This window comes from Bufo gargarizans, chromosome 1 (genome assembly GCF_014858855.1).
Source record: "Bufo gargarizans isolate SCDJY-AF-19 chromosome 1, ASM1485885v1, whole genome shotgun sequence".
Classification (NCBI taxonomy): Eukaryota; Metazoa; Chordata; class Amphibia; order Anura; family Bufonidae; genus Bufo; species Bufo gargarizans.
This window is the reverse complement of record NC_058080.1, coordinates 91,660,454-91,674,685: the sequence shown is the minus strand read 5'-3', so window position 1 is coordinate 91,674,685 and position 14,232 is coordinate 91,660,454.

Here is a 14,232-nt window from a genome sequence, read left to right as displayed (position 1 = left end):
GACGGACACTGTTATAGGGGGGATCTGTGGATGACGGACACTGTTATGGGGGGATCTGTGGATGACGGACACTGTTATGGGGGGGATCTGTGGATGACGGACACTGTTATGGGGGATCTGTGGATGACGGACACTGTTATGGGGGGATCTGTGGATGACGGACACTGTTATGGGGGGATCTGGGATGACGGACACTGTTATGGGGGGATCTGTGGATGACGGACACTGTTATGGGGGATCTGTGGATGACGGACACTGTTATGGGGGGATCTGTGGATGACGGACACTGTTATGGGGGGATCTGTGGATGACGGACACTGTTATGGGGGGATCTGTGGATGACGGACACTGTTATGGGGGGGATCTGTGGATGACGGACACTGTTATGGGGGGGATCTGTGGATGACGGACACTGTTATAGGGGGGATCTGTGGATGACGGACACTGTTATAGGGGGGATCTGTGGATGACGGACACTGTTATAGGGGGGGATCTGTGGATGACGGACACTGTTATGGGGGGATCTGTGGATGACGGACACTGTTATGGGGGGATCTGTGGATGACGGACACTGTTATGGGGGGATCTGTGGATGACGGACACTGTTATGGGGGGATCTGTGGATGACGGACACTGTTATGGGGGGATCTGTGGATGACGGACACTGTTATGGGGGGATCTGTGGATGACGGACACTGTTATGGGGGGATCTGTGGATGACGGACACTGTTATGGGGGGATCTGTGGATGACGGACACTGTTATGGGGGGATCTGTGGATGACGGACACTGTTATGGGGGGATCTGTGGATGACGGACACTGTTATGGGGGGATCTGTGGATGACGGACACTGTTATGGGGGGATCTGTGGATGACGGACACTGTTATGGGGGGATCTGTGGATGACGGACACTTATGGGGGGGGATCTGTGGCTTGCACTGTTACAGGGGGGGGGGTCTGTGGCTGACACTGTTACAGGGGGGATCCGTGGATGGCACTGTTATGGGCTGGGGGGGGGGGTCTGTGGGTGGCACTGTTATATATGTGCCATCCACAGACCCCCCAGCCCATAACAGTGCCATGCACAGACCCCCCCAGCCCATAACAGTGCCATTCACAGATCCCCCCCCCCCCCTGTAACAGTGCCATCCACAGATCGCAATCTGAACTGTCGACCCCCCCCCCCCCGCCCGTCGCCCGTCGCCCGTCGCCGCACAAAATATAAGTTGTCATATTGAATTAATATTTATTAAACATGCCCCCCAACTCCTATTACTACCGTTCATCCTAATCGCTGGCTGCTGTAGAAATCAGACCGGCAGGACGGCCGGCCGGCGCGTCTCACTGACGTCACTTGCCTGCGCCGCCTACTTCATTCATAAAGTAGGCGGCGCAGGCACGTGACACGAGTTACGCTGCCGCCCGCCCGACTGGCCTGAATTCTACAGCAGCGATTAGGAGGGAAGGTAGTAATAGCAGTTGGGGGACATGTTTAATAACTATTACTTCAATATGATTTCTTATATTAGTATACCAGAGCGGCGGGGCGGTGCTATACTACACTGACTGCACCGCCCCGCCGCTATTGCCGGCCCCCAGCTCCTCCCAGTCCCTCCCCGCTCACTGATACATCGCTGGCAGCGATGTAAAACTCCACGCATTCGCCCCATAAGACGCAGGGGCATTTCTCCCCCATTTTGGGGGAAGAAAAAGTGCGTCTTATGGGGCGAAAAATACGGTATCCGCACTGAACTGTTTCAATTATTTCTGGTGAAAGCGTATATGGGCGCATTACAGTAAAAAAAAAAGAAAAATATATTCTCAGTGCATTTCTGCAGTTAATTCTGGTGAAAGCGTATAGGGGCGTATATCAGTAAAATAAGAAAAATATATACGCACTGCACTGTTGCAGTTATTTTTGGTGAAAGCACATAGGGGCTTATTTCAGTAAAATAAGAAAAATATAAACACACTGCTCTGTTGCAGTTATTTCTGGTGAAAGCACATAGGGGTGTATTTCAGTAAAATAAGAAAAATATATTGTAGAAATGCGCAAGGGGTCGTCATTGATGGAAGGTATATGTCACCGAGGTTCCTGGCCTCGGTTAGGTAAGAGCCTGTAGTTTTAAGTGTCAGCGGCAGCTAGTGCTGATTGACACACTTTTTATTGTTAGTATGGCTGTAAAGTCGATCCGTGCCGGCTCTTACTGGGAGTAACCAAAGTGCTGGGTGGGTGGCTTCTCCCCACGATCCAGGCCGTGTCTTTATTGGCCTATAAAACCCAGCCAGCAGTCTCAGCTTGGTGTGGATGATCCTCCATCTGACATGGAAGCTGTTGAGACTCTGTTTTGGGATCTGTGAATTGGTGCTGTGCTAAAGACTTGAAAGCCGCATGCTGGAAAACAGGCACATAAAGCCTGTTGTGGAAGGCTAGGGGAAAGACTGCTAACCAGGTGAAGAATTTGTTCTTTGGACATTGCATGGTGTGAACAAACACCAAGACTGTGAACGGTCATTTTGTGTTTCCTTATGTGTGAATAAACAACAAACTGTTTAAGTTAAAGACTTTGTGATTGCCTCTATACTGCGTCTGCTGGCCTGTCTACCAGAGCAAAACCCCACAATTGGTGTCTGATGCATGCAATCACAGTAAGGCAGGCCTGAAGGCTGAAAAGTTTTTTGTTTTTCCCAGGCACAGCACCTTGTGGAGGCTAACTTGCAACAGCGGGAGGCTAACAAGCAGCAGCAGGAAACTAACCAGCTGCTATTACATGTAATGTCGTTGCAAGCGGCCGGAGCATCCCAGATTGTCCATGATGCCCGGGAAAGCTGTCCGTGCGGTGATTCCTAAGTTGTCCCCCTTGGATGACGTTGAGACCTATGTGACGATGTTTGAAAATATGGCCAGGAGGGAGAAGTTACCCCAGTGGGCTAAGGTTGTCGCTCCGTTCCTGGCGTTTGGACCACAGCAAGTGTTCTTTGATCTTCCCGATGATTAAGAGGCCGACTACCCGACCGTAAAAGGTGAGATCCTGGCAAGACTGGGGGTGAATGTATTGGTCCAGGCTCAGCGGGTGCACCAGTGGGAATTAAACTTGGCTGAACCAGCCAGACCACAATATTATGACCTGCTACACCGATTGCAGAAATGGCTGCAGCCTGACATATTGACTCCCACTGCTATGCTGGTCCGTCTGTTGGCGGATGTGTTTTTGAGGGCTTTGCCGTACCCTCTCCAGCAGTTGATTGGCCAGGTGTCTTCTGGTAATGCCTTAGAGATGGTCGAGCTAGTGGAACGCTATGAGACCACCAGAAATCTGCAGGGGGTTTCTTTCGGGAGGGGGCCAGTCAAACCCCGGAAATCTCCACCCCAGACCTGACGGCTGGTGCCAGCCAAACCTGCCCAGGATATATCCACTGCAGCCCCAGCCCCGGTGGTTTGCTGGCTGTGTCACAACCCTGGACACATAAGGGCCGACTGTCCCCATCGGGGAGAACCCATGGATACCAACTATGGCTACCGCCATTTATTGTATGCCAGGAAGCTGTGTGCCACAGGTACCTCCGAGACTGTAGACAATAGCCACCTGTGCCAGGTGGAAGTGGGGGACACTCTGGCAGTGGCACTGCTGGATTCAGGGATCCTGGTGTCCCAAGTAAGAGCTGCCCTGGTGCGGCCCGTCGAGTATACTGGCTGAAAGGTCGGCGTTGTGTGCATTCATGGGGACTTAAAATACTATCCCAACGCCCTGGTCTCTGTATCAACGGTGGCCGGCAGGTGGACTCATAAGTAGGGATGAGCGAACTCGAACTGTATAGTTCGGGTTCGTACCGAATTTTGGGGTGTCCGTGACACGGACCCGAACCCGGACATTTTCGTAAAAGTCCGGGTTCGGGTTCGGTGTTCGTCGCTTTCTTGGCGCTTTTGTGACGCTTTCTTGGCGCTTTTTGAAAGGCTGCAAAGCAGCCAATCAACAAGCGTCATACTACTTGCCCCAAGAGGCCATCACAGCCATGCCTACTATTGGCATGGCTGTGATTGGCCAGAGCACCATGTGACCCAGCCTCTATTTAAGCTGGAGTCACATAGCGCCGCCCGTCACTCTGCTCTGATTAGCGTAGGGAGAGGTTGCGGCTGCGACAGTAGGGCGAGATTAGGCAGATTAACTCCTCCAAAGGACTTGATTAACTGATCGATCTGCAGCTGTGGATCATTGAGCTGCTGATCCTCAATTGCTCACTGTTTTTAGGCTGCACAGACCGTTTGTCAGTCTCATTTTTCTGGGGTGATCGGCGGCCATTTTGTGTCTTGTGGTGCGCCAGCACAAGCTGCGACCAAGTGCATTTAACCCTCAATGGTGTGGTTGTTTTTTGGCTAAAGCCTACATCAGGGTGAAGCTGTCACACCAAGTGCATTTAACCAGCAATAGTCTGTTCATTTTTTGGCCATATACAAAATCAGGGGCAAGCTGCGCCTGTCACCAAGTGCATTTAACCCTCAATGGTGTGGTTGTTTTTTGGCTAAAGCCTACATCAGGGTGAAGCTGTGACACCAAGTGCATTTAACCAGCAATAGTCTGTTCATTTTTTGGCCATATACAAAATCAGGGGCAAGCTGCGCCTGTCACCAAGTGCATTTAACCCTCAATGGTGTGGTTGTTTTTTGGCTAAAGCCTACATCAGGGTGAAGCTGTCACACCAAGTGCATTTAACCAGCAATAGTCTGTTCATTTTTTGGCCATATACAAAATCAGGGGCAAGCTGCGCCTGTCACCAAGTGCATTTAACCCTCAATGGTGTGGTTGTTTTTGGCTAAAGCCTACATCAGGGTGAAGCTGTCACACCAAGTGCATTTAACCAGCAATAGTCTGTTCATTTTTTGGCCATATACAAAATCAGGGGCAAGCTGCGCCTGTCACCAAGTGCATTTAACCCTCAATGGTGTGGTTGTTTTTTGGCTAAAGCCTACATCAGGGTGAAGCTGTGACACCAAGTGCATTTAACCAGCAATAGTCTGTTCATTTTTTGGCCATATACAAAATCAGGGGCAAGCTGCGCCTGTCACCAAGTGCATTTAACCCTCAATGGTGTGGTTGTTTTTTGGCTAAAGCCTACATCAGGGTGAAGCTGTCACACCAAGTGCATTTAACCAGCAATAGTCTGTTCATTTTTTGGCCATATACAAAATCAGGGGCAAGCTGCGCCTGTCACCAAGTGCATTTAACCCTCAATGGTGTGGTTGTTTTTTGGCTAAAGCCTACATCAGGGTGAAGCTGTCACACCAAGTGCATTTAACCAGCAATAGTCTGTTCATTTTTTGGCCATATACAAAATCAGGGGCAAGCTGCGCCTGTCACCAAGTGCATTTAACCCTCAATGGTGTGGTTGTTTTTGGCTAAAGCCTACATCAGGGTGAAGCTGTCACACCAAGTGCATTTAACCAGCAATAGTCTGTTTATTTTTTGGCCATATCCCAGTCTAATTCTGTCACTAAATCCATACCGGTCACCCAGCGCCTAAATACTAGGCCTCAAATTTATATCCAGCTAAATCTGTCCCTAGTGCTGTAGCTGGGCGAGTTATTTAGTGTCCGTTCAAGCACATTTCTTGTTCTGGGTTGAAATACAATTCCCAATTTAGCAATTTCATAATTTAGTGGTTCCTGCTATATCAGAGCTATTTGAAATCTATCCCAAAAAGGGTATATAATATTGAAGGTGCACATTGGGTCATTCAGAATAACTTCACACACACCCGCTACTGTGTATTTCCAAGTCTAATTCTGTCACTAAACCCATACCTGTCACCCAGCGCCTAAATACTAGGCCTCAAATTTAAATCCCTCTAAATCTCTCGTTACCGCTGTACTGTTGTTGCTGGGCAAGATATTTAGTGTCCGTCAAAGCACATTTTTTGTTCTGGGTTGAAGTACAATTCCCAATTTAGCAATTTCATAATTTAGTGGTTTCTGCTATATCAGAGCTATTTGAAATCTATCCCTAAAAGGGTATATAATATTGAAGGTGCACATAGGGTCATTCAGAATAACTTCACACACACGCTTCTGTGCATTTCCAAGTCTAATTCTGTCACTAAATCCATACCGGTGACCCAGCGCCTAAATACTAGGCCTCAAATTTAAATCCCTCTAAATCTCTCGTTACCCACCGCTGTACTGTTGTTGCTGGGCAAGATATTTAGTGTCCGTCAAAGCACATTTTTTGTTCTGGGTTGAAGTACAATTCCCAATTTAGCAATTTCATAATTTAGTGGTTTCTGCTATATCAGAGCTATTTGAAATCTATCCCTAAAAGGGTATATAATATTGAAGGTGCACATAGGGTCATTCAGAATAACTTCACACACACGCTTCTGTGCATTTCCAAGTCTAATTCTGTCACTAAATCCATACCGGTGACCCAGCGCCTAAATACTAGGCCTCAAATTTAAATCCCTCTAAATCTCTCGTTACCCACCGCTGTACTGTTGTTGCTGGGCAAGATATTTAGTGTCCGTCAAAGCACATTTTTTGTTCTGGGTTGAAGTACAATTCCCAATTTAGCAATTTCATAATTTAGTGGTTTCTGCTATATCAGAGCTATTTGAAATCTATCCCTAAAAGGGTATATAATATTGAAGGTGCACATAGGGTCATTCAGAATAACTTCACACACACGCTTCTGTGCATTTCCAAGTCTAATTCTGTCACTAAATCCATACCGGTGACCCAGCGCCTAAATACTAGGCCTCAAATTTAAATCCCTCTAAATCTCTCGTTACCCACCGCTGTACTGTTGTTGCTGGGCAAGATATTTAGTGTCCGTCAAAGCACATTTTTTGTTCTGGGTTGAAGTACAATTCCCAATTTAGCAATTTCATAATTTAGTGGTTTCTGCTATATCAGAGCTATTTGAAATCTATCCCTAAAAGGGTATATAATATTGAAGGTGCACATAGGGTCATTCAGAATAACTTCACACACACGCTTCTGTGCATTTCCAAGTCTAATTCTGTCACTAAATCCATACCGGTGACCCAGCGCCTAAATACTAGGCCTCAAATTTAAATCCCTCTAAATCTCTCGTTACCCACCGCTGTACTGTTGTTGCTGGGCAAGATATTTAGTGTCCGTCAAAGCACATTTTTTGTTCTGGGTTGAAGTACAATTCCCAATTTAGCAATTTCATAATTTAGTGGTTTCTGCTATATCAGAGCTATTTGAAATCTATCCCTAAAAGGGTATATAATATTGAAGGTGCACATAGGGTCATTCAGAATAACTTCACACACACGCTTCTGTGCATTTCCAAGTCTAATTCTGTCACTAAATCCATACCGGTGACCCAGCGCCTAAATACTAGGCCTCAAATTTAAATCCCTCTAAATCTCTCGTTACCCACCGCTGTACTGTTGTTGCTGGGCAAGATATTTAGTGTCCGTCAAAGCACATTTTTTGTTCTGGGTTGAAGTACAATTCCCAATTTAGCAATTTCATAATTTAGTGGTTTCTGCTATATCAGAGCTATTTGAAATCTATCCCTAAAAGGGTATATAATATTGAAGGTGCACATAGGGTCATTCAGAATAACTTCACACACACGCTTCTGTGCATTTCCAAGTCTAATTCTGTCACTAAATCCATACCGGTGACCCAGCGCCTAAATACTAGGCCTCAAATTTAAATCCCTCTAAATCTCTCGTTACCCACCGCTGTACTGTTGTTGCTGGGCAAGATATTTAGTGTCCGTCAAAGCACATTTTTTGTTCTGGGTTGAAGTACAATTCCCAATTTAGCAATTTCATAATTTAGTGGTTTCTGCTATATCAGAGCTATTTGAAATCTATCCCTAAAAGGGTATATAATATTGAAGGTGCACATAGGGTCATTCAGAATAACTTCACACACACGCTTCTGTGCATTTCCAAGTCTAATTCTGTCACTAAATCCATACCGGTGACCCAGCGCCTAAATACTAGGCCTCAAATTTAAATCCCTCTAAATCTCTCGTTACCCACCGCTGTACTGTTGTTGCTGGGCAAGATATTTAGTGTCCGTCAAAGCACATTTTTTGTTCTGGGTTGAAGTACAATTCCCAATTTAGCAATTTCATAATTTAGTGGTTTCTGCTATATCAGAGCTATTTGAAATCTATCCCTAAAAGGGTATATAATATTGAAGGTGCACATAGGGTCATTCAGAATAACTTCACACACACGCTTCTGTGCATTTCCAAGTCTAATTCTGTCACTAAATCCATACCGGTGACCCAGCGCCTAAATACTAGGCCTCAAATTTAAATCCCTCTAAATCTCTCGTTACCCACCGCTGTACTGTTGTTGCTGGGCAAGATATTTAGTGTCCGTCAAAGCACATTTTTTGTTCTGGGTTGAAGTACAATTCCCAATTTAGCAATTTCATAATTTAGTGGTTTCTGCTATATCAGAGCTATTTGAAATCTATCCCTAAAAGGGTATATAATATTGAAGGTGCACATAGGGTCATTCAGAATAACTTCACACACACGCTTCTGTGCATTTCCAAGTCTAATTCTGTCACTAAATCCATACCGGTGACCCAGCGCCTAAATACTAGGCCTCAAATTTAAATCCCTCTAAATCTCTCGTTACCCACCGCTGTACTGTTGTTGCTGGGCAAGATATTTAGTGTCCGTCAAAGCACATTTTTTGTTCTGGGTTGAAGTACAATTCCCAATTTAGCAATTTCATAATTTAGTGGTTTCTGCTATATCAGAGCTATTTGAAATCTATCCCTAAAAGGGTATATAATATTGAAGGTGCACATAGGGTCATTCAGAATAACTTCACACACACGCTTCTGTGCATTTCCAAGTCTAATTCTGTCACTAAATCCATACCGGTGACCCAGCGCCTAAATACTAGGCCTCAAATTTAAATCCCTCTAAATCTCTCGTTACCCACCGCTGTACTGTTGTTGCTGGGCAAGATATTTAGTGTCCGTCAAAGCACATTTTTTGTTCTGGGTTGAAGTACAATTCCCAATTTAGCAATTTCATAATTTAGTGGTTTCTGCTATATCAGAGCTATTTGAAATCTATCCCTAAAAGGGTATATAATATTGAAGGTGCACATAGGGTCATTCAGAATAACTTCACACACACGCTTCTGTGCATTTCCAAGTCTAATTCTGTCACTAAATCCATACCGGTGACCCAGCGCCTAAATACTAGGCCTCAAATTTAAATCCCTCTAAATCTCTCGTTACCCACCGCTGTACTGTTGTTGCTGGGCAAGATATTTAGTGTCCGTCAAAGCACATTTTTTGTTCTGGGTTGAAGTACAATTCCCAATTTAGCAATTTCATAATTTAGTGGTTTCTGCTATATCAGAGCTATTTGAAATCTATCCCTAAAAGGGTATATAATATTGAAGGTGCACATAGGGTCATTCAGAATAACTTCACACACACGCTTCTGTGCATTTCCAAGTCTAATTCTGTCACTAAATCCATACCGGTGACCCAGCGCCTAAATACTAGGCCTCAAATTTAAATCCCTCTAAATCTCTCGTTACCCACCGCTGTACTGTTGTTGCTGGGCAAGATATTTAGTGTCCGTCAAAGCACATTTTTTGTTCTGGGTTGAAGTACAATTCCCAATTTAGCAATTTCATAATTTAGTGGTTTCTGCTATATCAGAGCTATTTGAAATCTATCCCTAAAAGGGTATATAATATTGAAGGTGCACATAGGGTCATTCAGAATAACTTCACACACACGCTTCTGTGCATTTCCAAGTCTAATTCTGTCACTAAATCCATACCGGTGACCCAGCGCCTAAATACTAGGCCTCAAATTTAAATCCCTCTAAATCTCTCGTTACCCACCGCTGTACTGTTGTTGCTGGGCAAGATATTTAGTGTCCGTCAAAGCACATTTTTTGTTCTGGGTTGAAGTACAATTCCCAATTTAGCAATTTCATAATTTAGTGGTTTCTGCTATATCAGAGCTATTTGAAATCTATCCCTAAAAGGGTATATAATATTGAAGGTGCACATAGGGTCATTCAGAATAACTTCACACACACGCTTCTGTGCATTTCCAAGTCTAATTCTGTCACTAAATCCATACCGGTGACCCAGCGCCTAAATACTAGGCCTCAAATTTAAATCCCTCTAAATCTCTCGTTACCCACCGCTGTACTGTTGTTGCTGGGCAAGATATTTAGTGTCCGTCAAAGCACATTTTTTGTTCTGGGTTGAAGTACAATTCCCAATTTAGCAATTTCATAATTTAGTGGTTTCTGCTATATCAGAGCTATTTGAAATCTATCCCTAAAAGGGTATATAATATTGAAGGTGCACATAGGGTCATTCAGAATAACTTCACACACACGCTTCTGTGCATTTCCAAGTCTAATTCTGTCACTAAATCCATACCGGTGACCCAGCGCCTAAATACTAGGCCTCAAATTTAAATCCCTCTAAATCTCTCGTTACCCACCGCTGTACTGTTGTTGCTGGGCAAGATATTTAGTGTCCGTCAAAGCACATTTTTTGTTCTGGGTTGAAGTACAATTCCCAATTTAGCAATTTCATAATTTAGTGGTTTCTGCTATATCAGAGCTATTTGAAATCTATCCCTAAAAGGGTATATAATATTCAAGGTGCACATAGGGTCATTCAGAATAACTTCACACACACGCTTCTGTGCATTTCCAAGTCTAATTCTGTCACTAAATCCATACCGGTCACCCAGCGCCTAAATACTAGGCCTCAAATTTATATCCCGCTGAATTTGAATACAATACATTGGGCCAAATAATATATTTGTTGTTGTGGTGAACCATAACAATGAGAAAAACATCTAGTAAGGGACGCGGACGTGGACATGGTCGTGGTGGTGTTAGTGGACCCTCTGGTGCTGGGAGAGGACGTGGCCGTTCTGCCACATCCACACGTCCTAGTGTACCAACTACCTCAGGTCCCAGTAGCCGCCAGAATTTACAGCGATATATGGTGGGGCCCAATGCCGTTCTAAGGATGGTAAGGCCTGAGCAGGTACAGGCATTAGTCAATTGGGTGGCCGACAGTGGATCCAGCACGTTCACATTATCTCCCACCCAGTCTTCTGCAGAAAGCGCACAGATGGCGCCTGAAAACCAACCCCATCAGTCTGTCACATCACCCCCATGCATACCAGGGAAACTGTCTCAGCCTCAAGTTATGCAGCAGTCTCTTATGCTGTTTGAAGACTCCGCTGGCAGGGTTTCCCAAGGGCATCCACCTAGCCCTTCCCCAGCGGTGAAAGACATAGAATGCACTGACGCACAACCACTTATGTTTCCTGATGATGAGGACATGGGAATACCACCTCAGCATGTCTCTGATGATGACGAAACACAGGTGCCAACTGCTGCGTCTTTCTGCAGTGTGCAGACTGAACAGGAGGTCAGGGATCAAGACTGGGTGGAAGACGATGCAGGGGACGATGAGGTCCTAGACCCCACATGGAATGAAGGTCGTGCCACTGACTTTCACAGTTCGGAGGAAGAGGCAGTGGTGAGACCGAGCCAACAGCGTAGCAAAAGAGGGAGCAGTGGGCAAAAGCAGAACACCCGCCGCCAAGAGACTCCGCCTGCTACTGACCGCCGCCATCTGGGACCGAGCACCCCAAAGGCAGCTTCAAGGAGTTCCCTGGCATGGCACTTCTTCAAACAATGTGCTGACGACAAGACCCGAGTGGTTTGCACGCTGTGCCATCAGAGCCTGAAGCGAGGCATTAACGTTCTGAACCTGAGCACAACCTGCATGACCAGGCACCTGCATGCAAAGCATGAACTGCAGTGGAGTAAACACCTTAAAACCAAGGAAGTCACTCAGGCTCCCCCTGCTACCTCTTCTGCTGCTGCCGCCTCGGCCTATTCTGCTGCTGCCGCCTCGGCCTCTTCCTCCGCCTCTGGAGGAACGTTGGCACCTGCCGCCCAGCAAACAGGGGATGTACCACCAACACCACCACCACCACCTCCGTCACCAAGCGTCTCAACCATGTCACACGCCAGCGTTCAGCTCTCCATCTCACAAACATTTGATAGAAAGCGTAAATTCCCACCTAGCCACCCTCGATCCCTGGCCCTGAATGCCAGCATTTCTAAACTACTGGCCTATGAAATGCTGTCATTTAGGCTGGTGGACACAGACAGCTTCAAACAGCTCATGTCGCTTGCTGTCCCACAGTATGTTGTTCCCAGCCGGCACTACTTCTCCAAGAGAGCCGTGCCTTCCCTGCACAACCAAGTATCCGATAAAATCAAGTGTGCACTGCGCAACGCCATCTGTAGCAAGGTCCACCTAACCACAGATACGTGGACCAGTAAGCACGGCCAGGGACGCTATATCTCCCTAACTGCACACTGGGTAAATGTAGTGGCAGCTGGGCCCCAGGCGGAGAGCTGTTTGGCGCACGTCCTGCCGCCGCCAAGGATCGCAGGGCAACATTCTTTGCCTCCTGTTGCCACCTCCTCCTTCTCGGCTTCCTCCTCCTCTTCTTCCACCTGCTCATCCAGTCAGCCACACACCTTCACCACCAACTTCAGCACAGCCCGGGGTAAACGTCAGCAGGCCATTCTGAAACTCATATGTTTGGGGGACAGGCCCCACACCGCACAGGAGTTGTGGCGGGGTATTGAACAACAGACCGACGAGTGGTTGCTGCCGGTGAGCCTCAAGCCCGGCCTGGTGGTGTGTGATAATGGGCGAAATCTCGTTGCAGCTCTGGGACTAGCCAATTTGACGCACATCCCTTGCTTGGCGCATGTGCTGAATTTGGTGGTGCAGAAGTTCATTCACAACTACCCCGACATGTCAGAGCTGCTGCATAAAGTGCGGGCCGTCTGTTCGCGCTTCCGGCGTTCACATCCTGCCGCTGCTCGCCTGTCTGCGCTACAGCGTAACTTCGGCCTTCCCGCTCACCGCCTCATATGCGACGTGCCCACCAGGTGGAACTCCACCTTGCACATGCTGGACAGACTGTGCGAGCAGCAGCAGGCCATAGTGGAGTTTCAGCTGCAGCACGCACGGGTCAGTCGCACTACAGAACAGCACCACTTCACCACCAATGACTGGGCCTCCATGCGAGACCTGTGTGCCCTGTTGCGCTGTTTCGAGTACTCCACCAACATGGCCAGTGGCGATGACACCGTTATCAGCGTTACAATACCACTTCTATGTCTCCTTGAGAAAACACTTAGGGCGATGATGGAACAGGAGGTGGCCCAGGAGGAGGAGGAGGAGGATGAGGAAGAGGGGTCATTTTTAGCACTTTCAGGCCAGTCTCTTCGAAGTGACTCAGAGGGAGGTTTTTTGCAACAGCAGAGGCCAGGTACAAATGTGGCCAGCCAGGGCCCACTACTGGAGGACGAGGAGGACGAGGATGAGGAGGAGGTGGAGGAGGATGAGGATGAAGCATGGTCACAGCGGGGTGGCACCCAACGCAGCTCGGGTCCATCACTGGTGCGTGGCTGGGGGGAAAGGCAGGACGATGACGATACGCCTCCCACAGAGGACAGCTTGTCCTTACCCCTGGGCAGCCTGGCACACATGAGCGACTACATGCTGCAGTGCCTGCGCAACGACAGCAGAGTTGCCCACATTTTAACCTGTGCGGACTACTGGGTTGCCACCCTGCTGGATCCACGCTACAAAGACAATGTGCCCACCTTACTTCCTGCACTGGAGCGTGATAGGAAGATGCGCGAGTACAAGCGCACGTTGGTAGACGCGCTACTGAGAGCATTCCCAAATGTCACAGGGGAACAAGTGGAAGCCCAAGGCCAAGGCAGAGGAGGAGCAAGAGGTCGCCAAGGCAGCTGTGTCACGGCCAGCTCCTCTGAGGGCAGGGTTAGCATGGCAGAGATGTGGAAAACTTTTGTCAACACGCCACAGCTAACTGCACCACCACCTGATACGCAACGTGTTAGCAGGAGGCAACATTTCACTAACATGGTGGAACAGTACGTGTGCACACCCCTCCACGTACTGACTGATGGTTCGGCCCCATTCAACTTCTGGGTCTCTAAATTGTCCACGTGGCCAGAGCTAGCCTTTTATGCCTTGGAGGTGCTGGCCTGCCCGGCAGCCAGCGTTTTGTCTGAACGTGTATTCAGCACGGCAGGGGGCGTCATTACAGACAAACGCAGCCGCCTGTCTACAGCCAATGTGGACAAGCTGACGTTCATAAAATGAAACCAGGCATG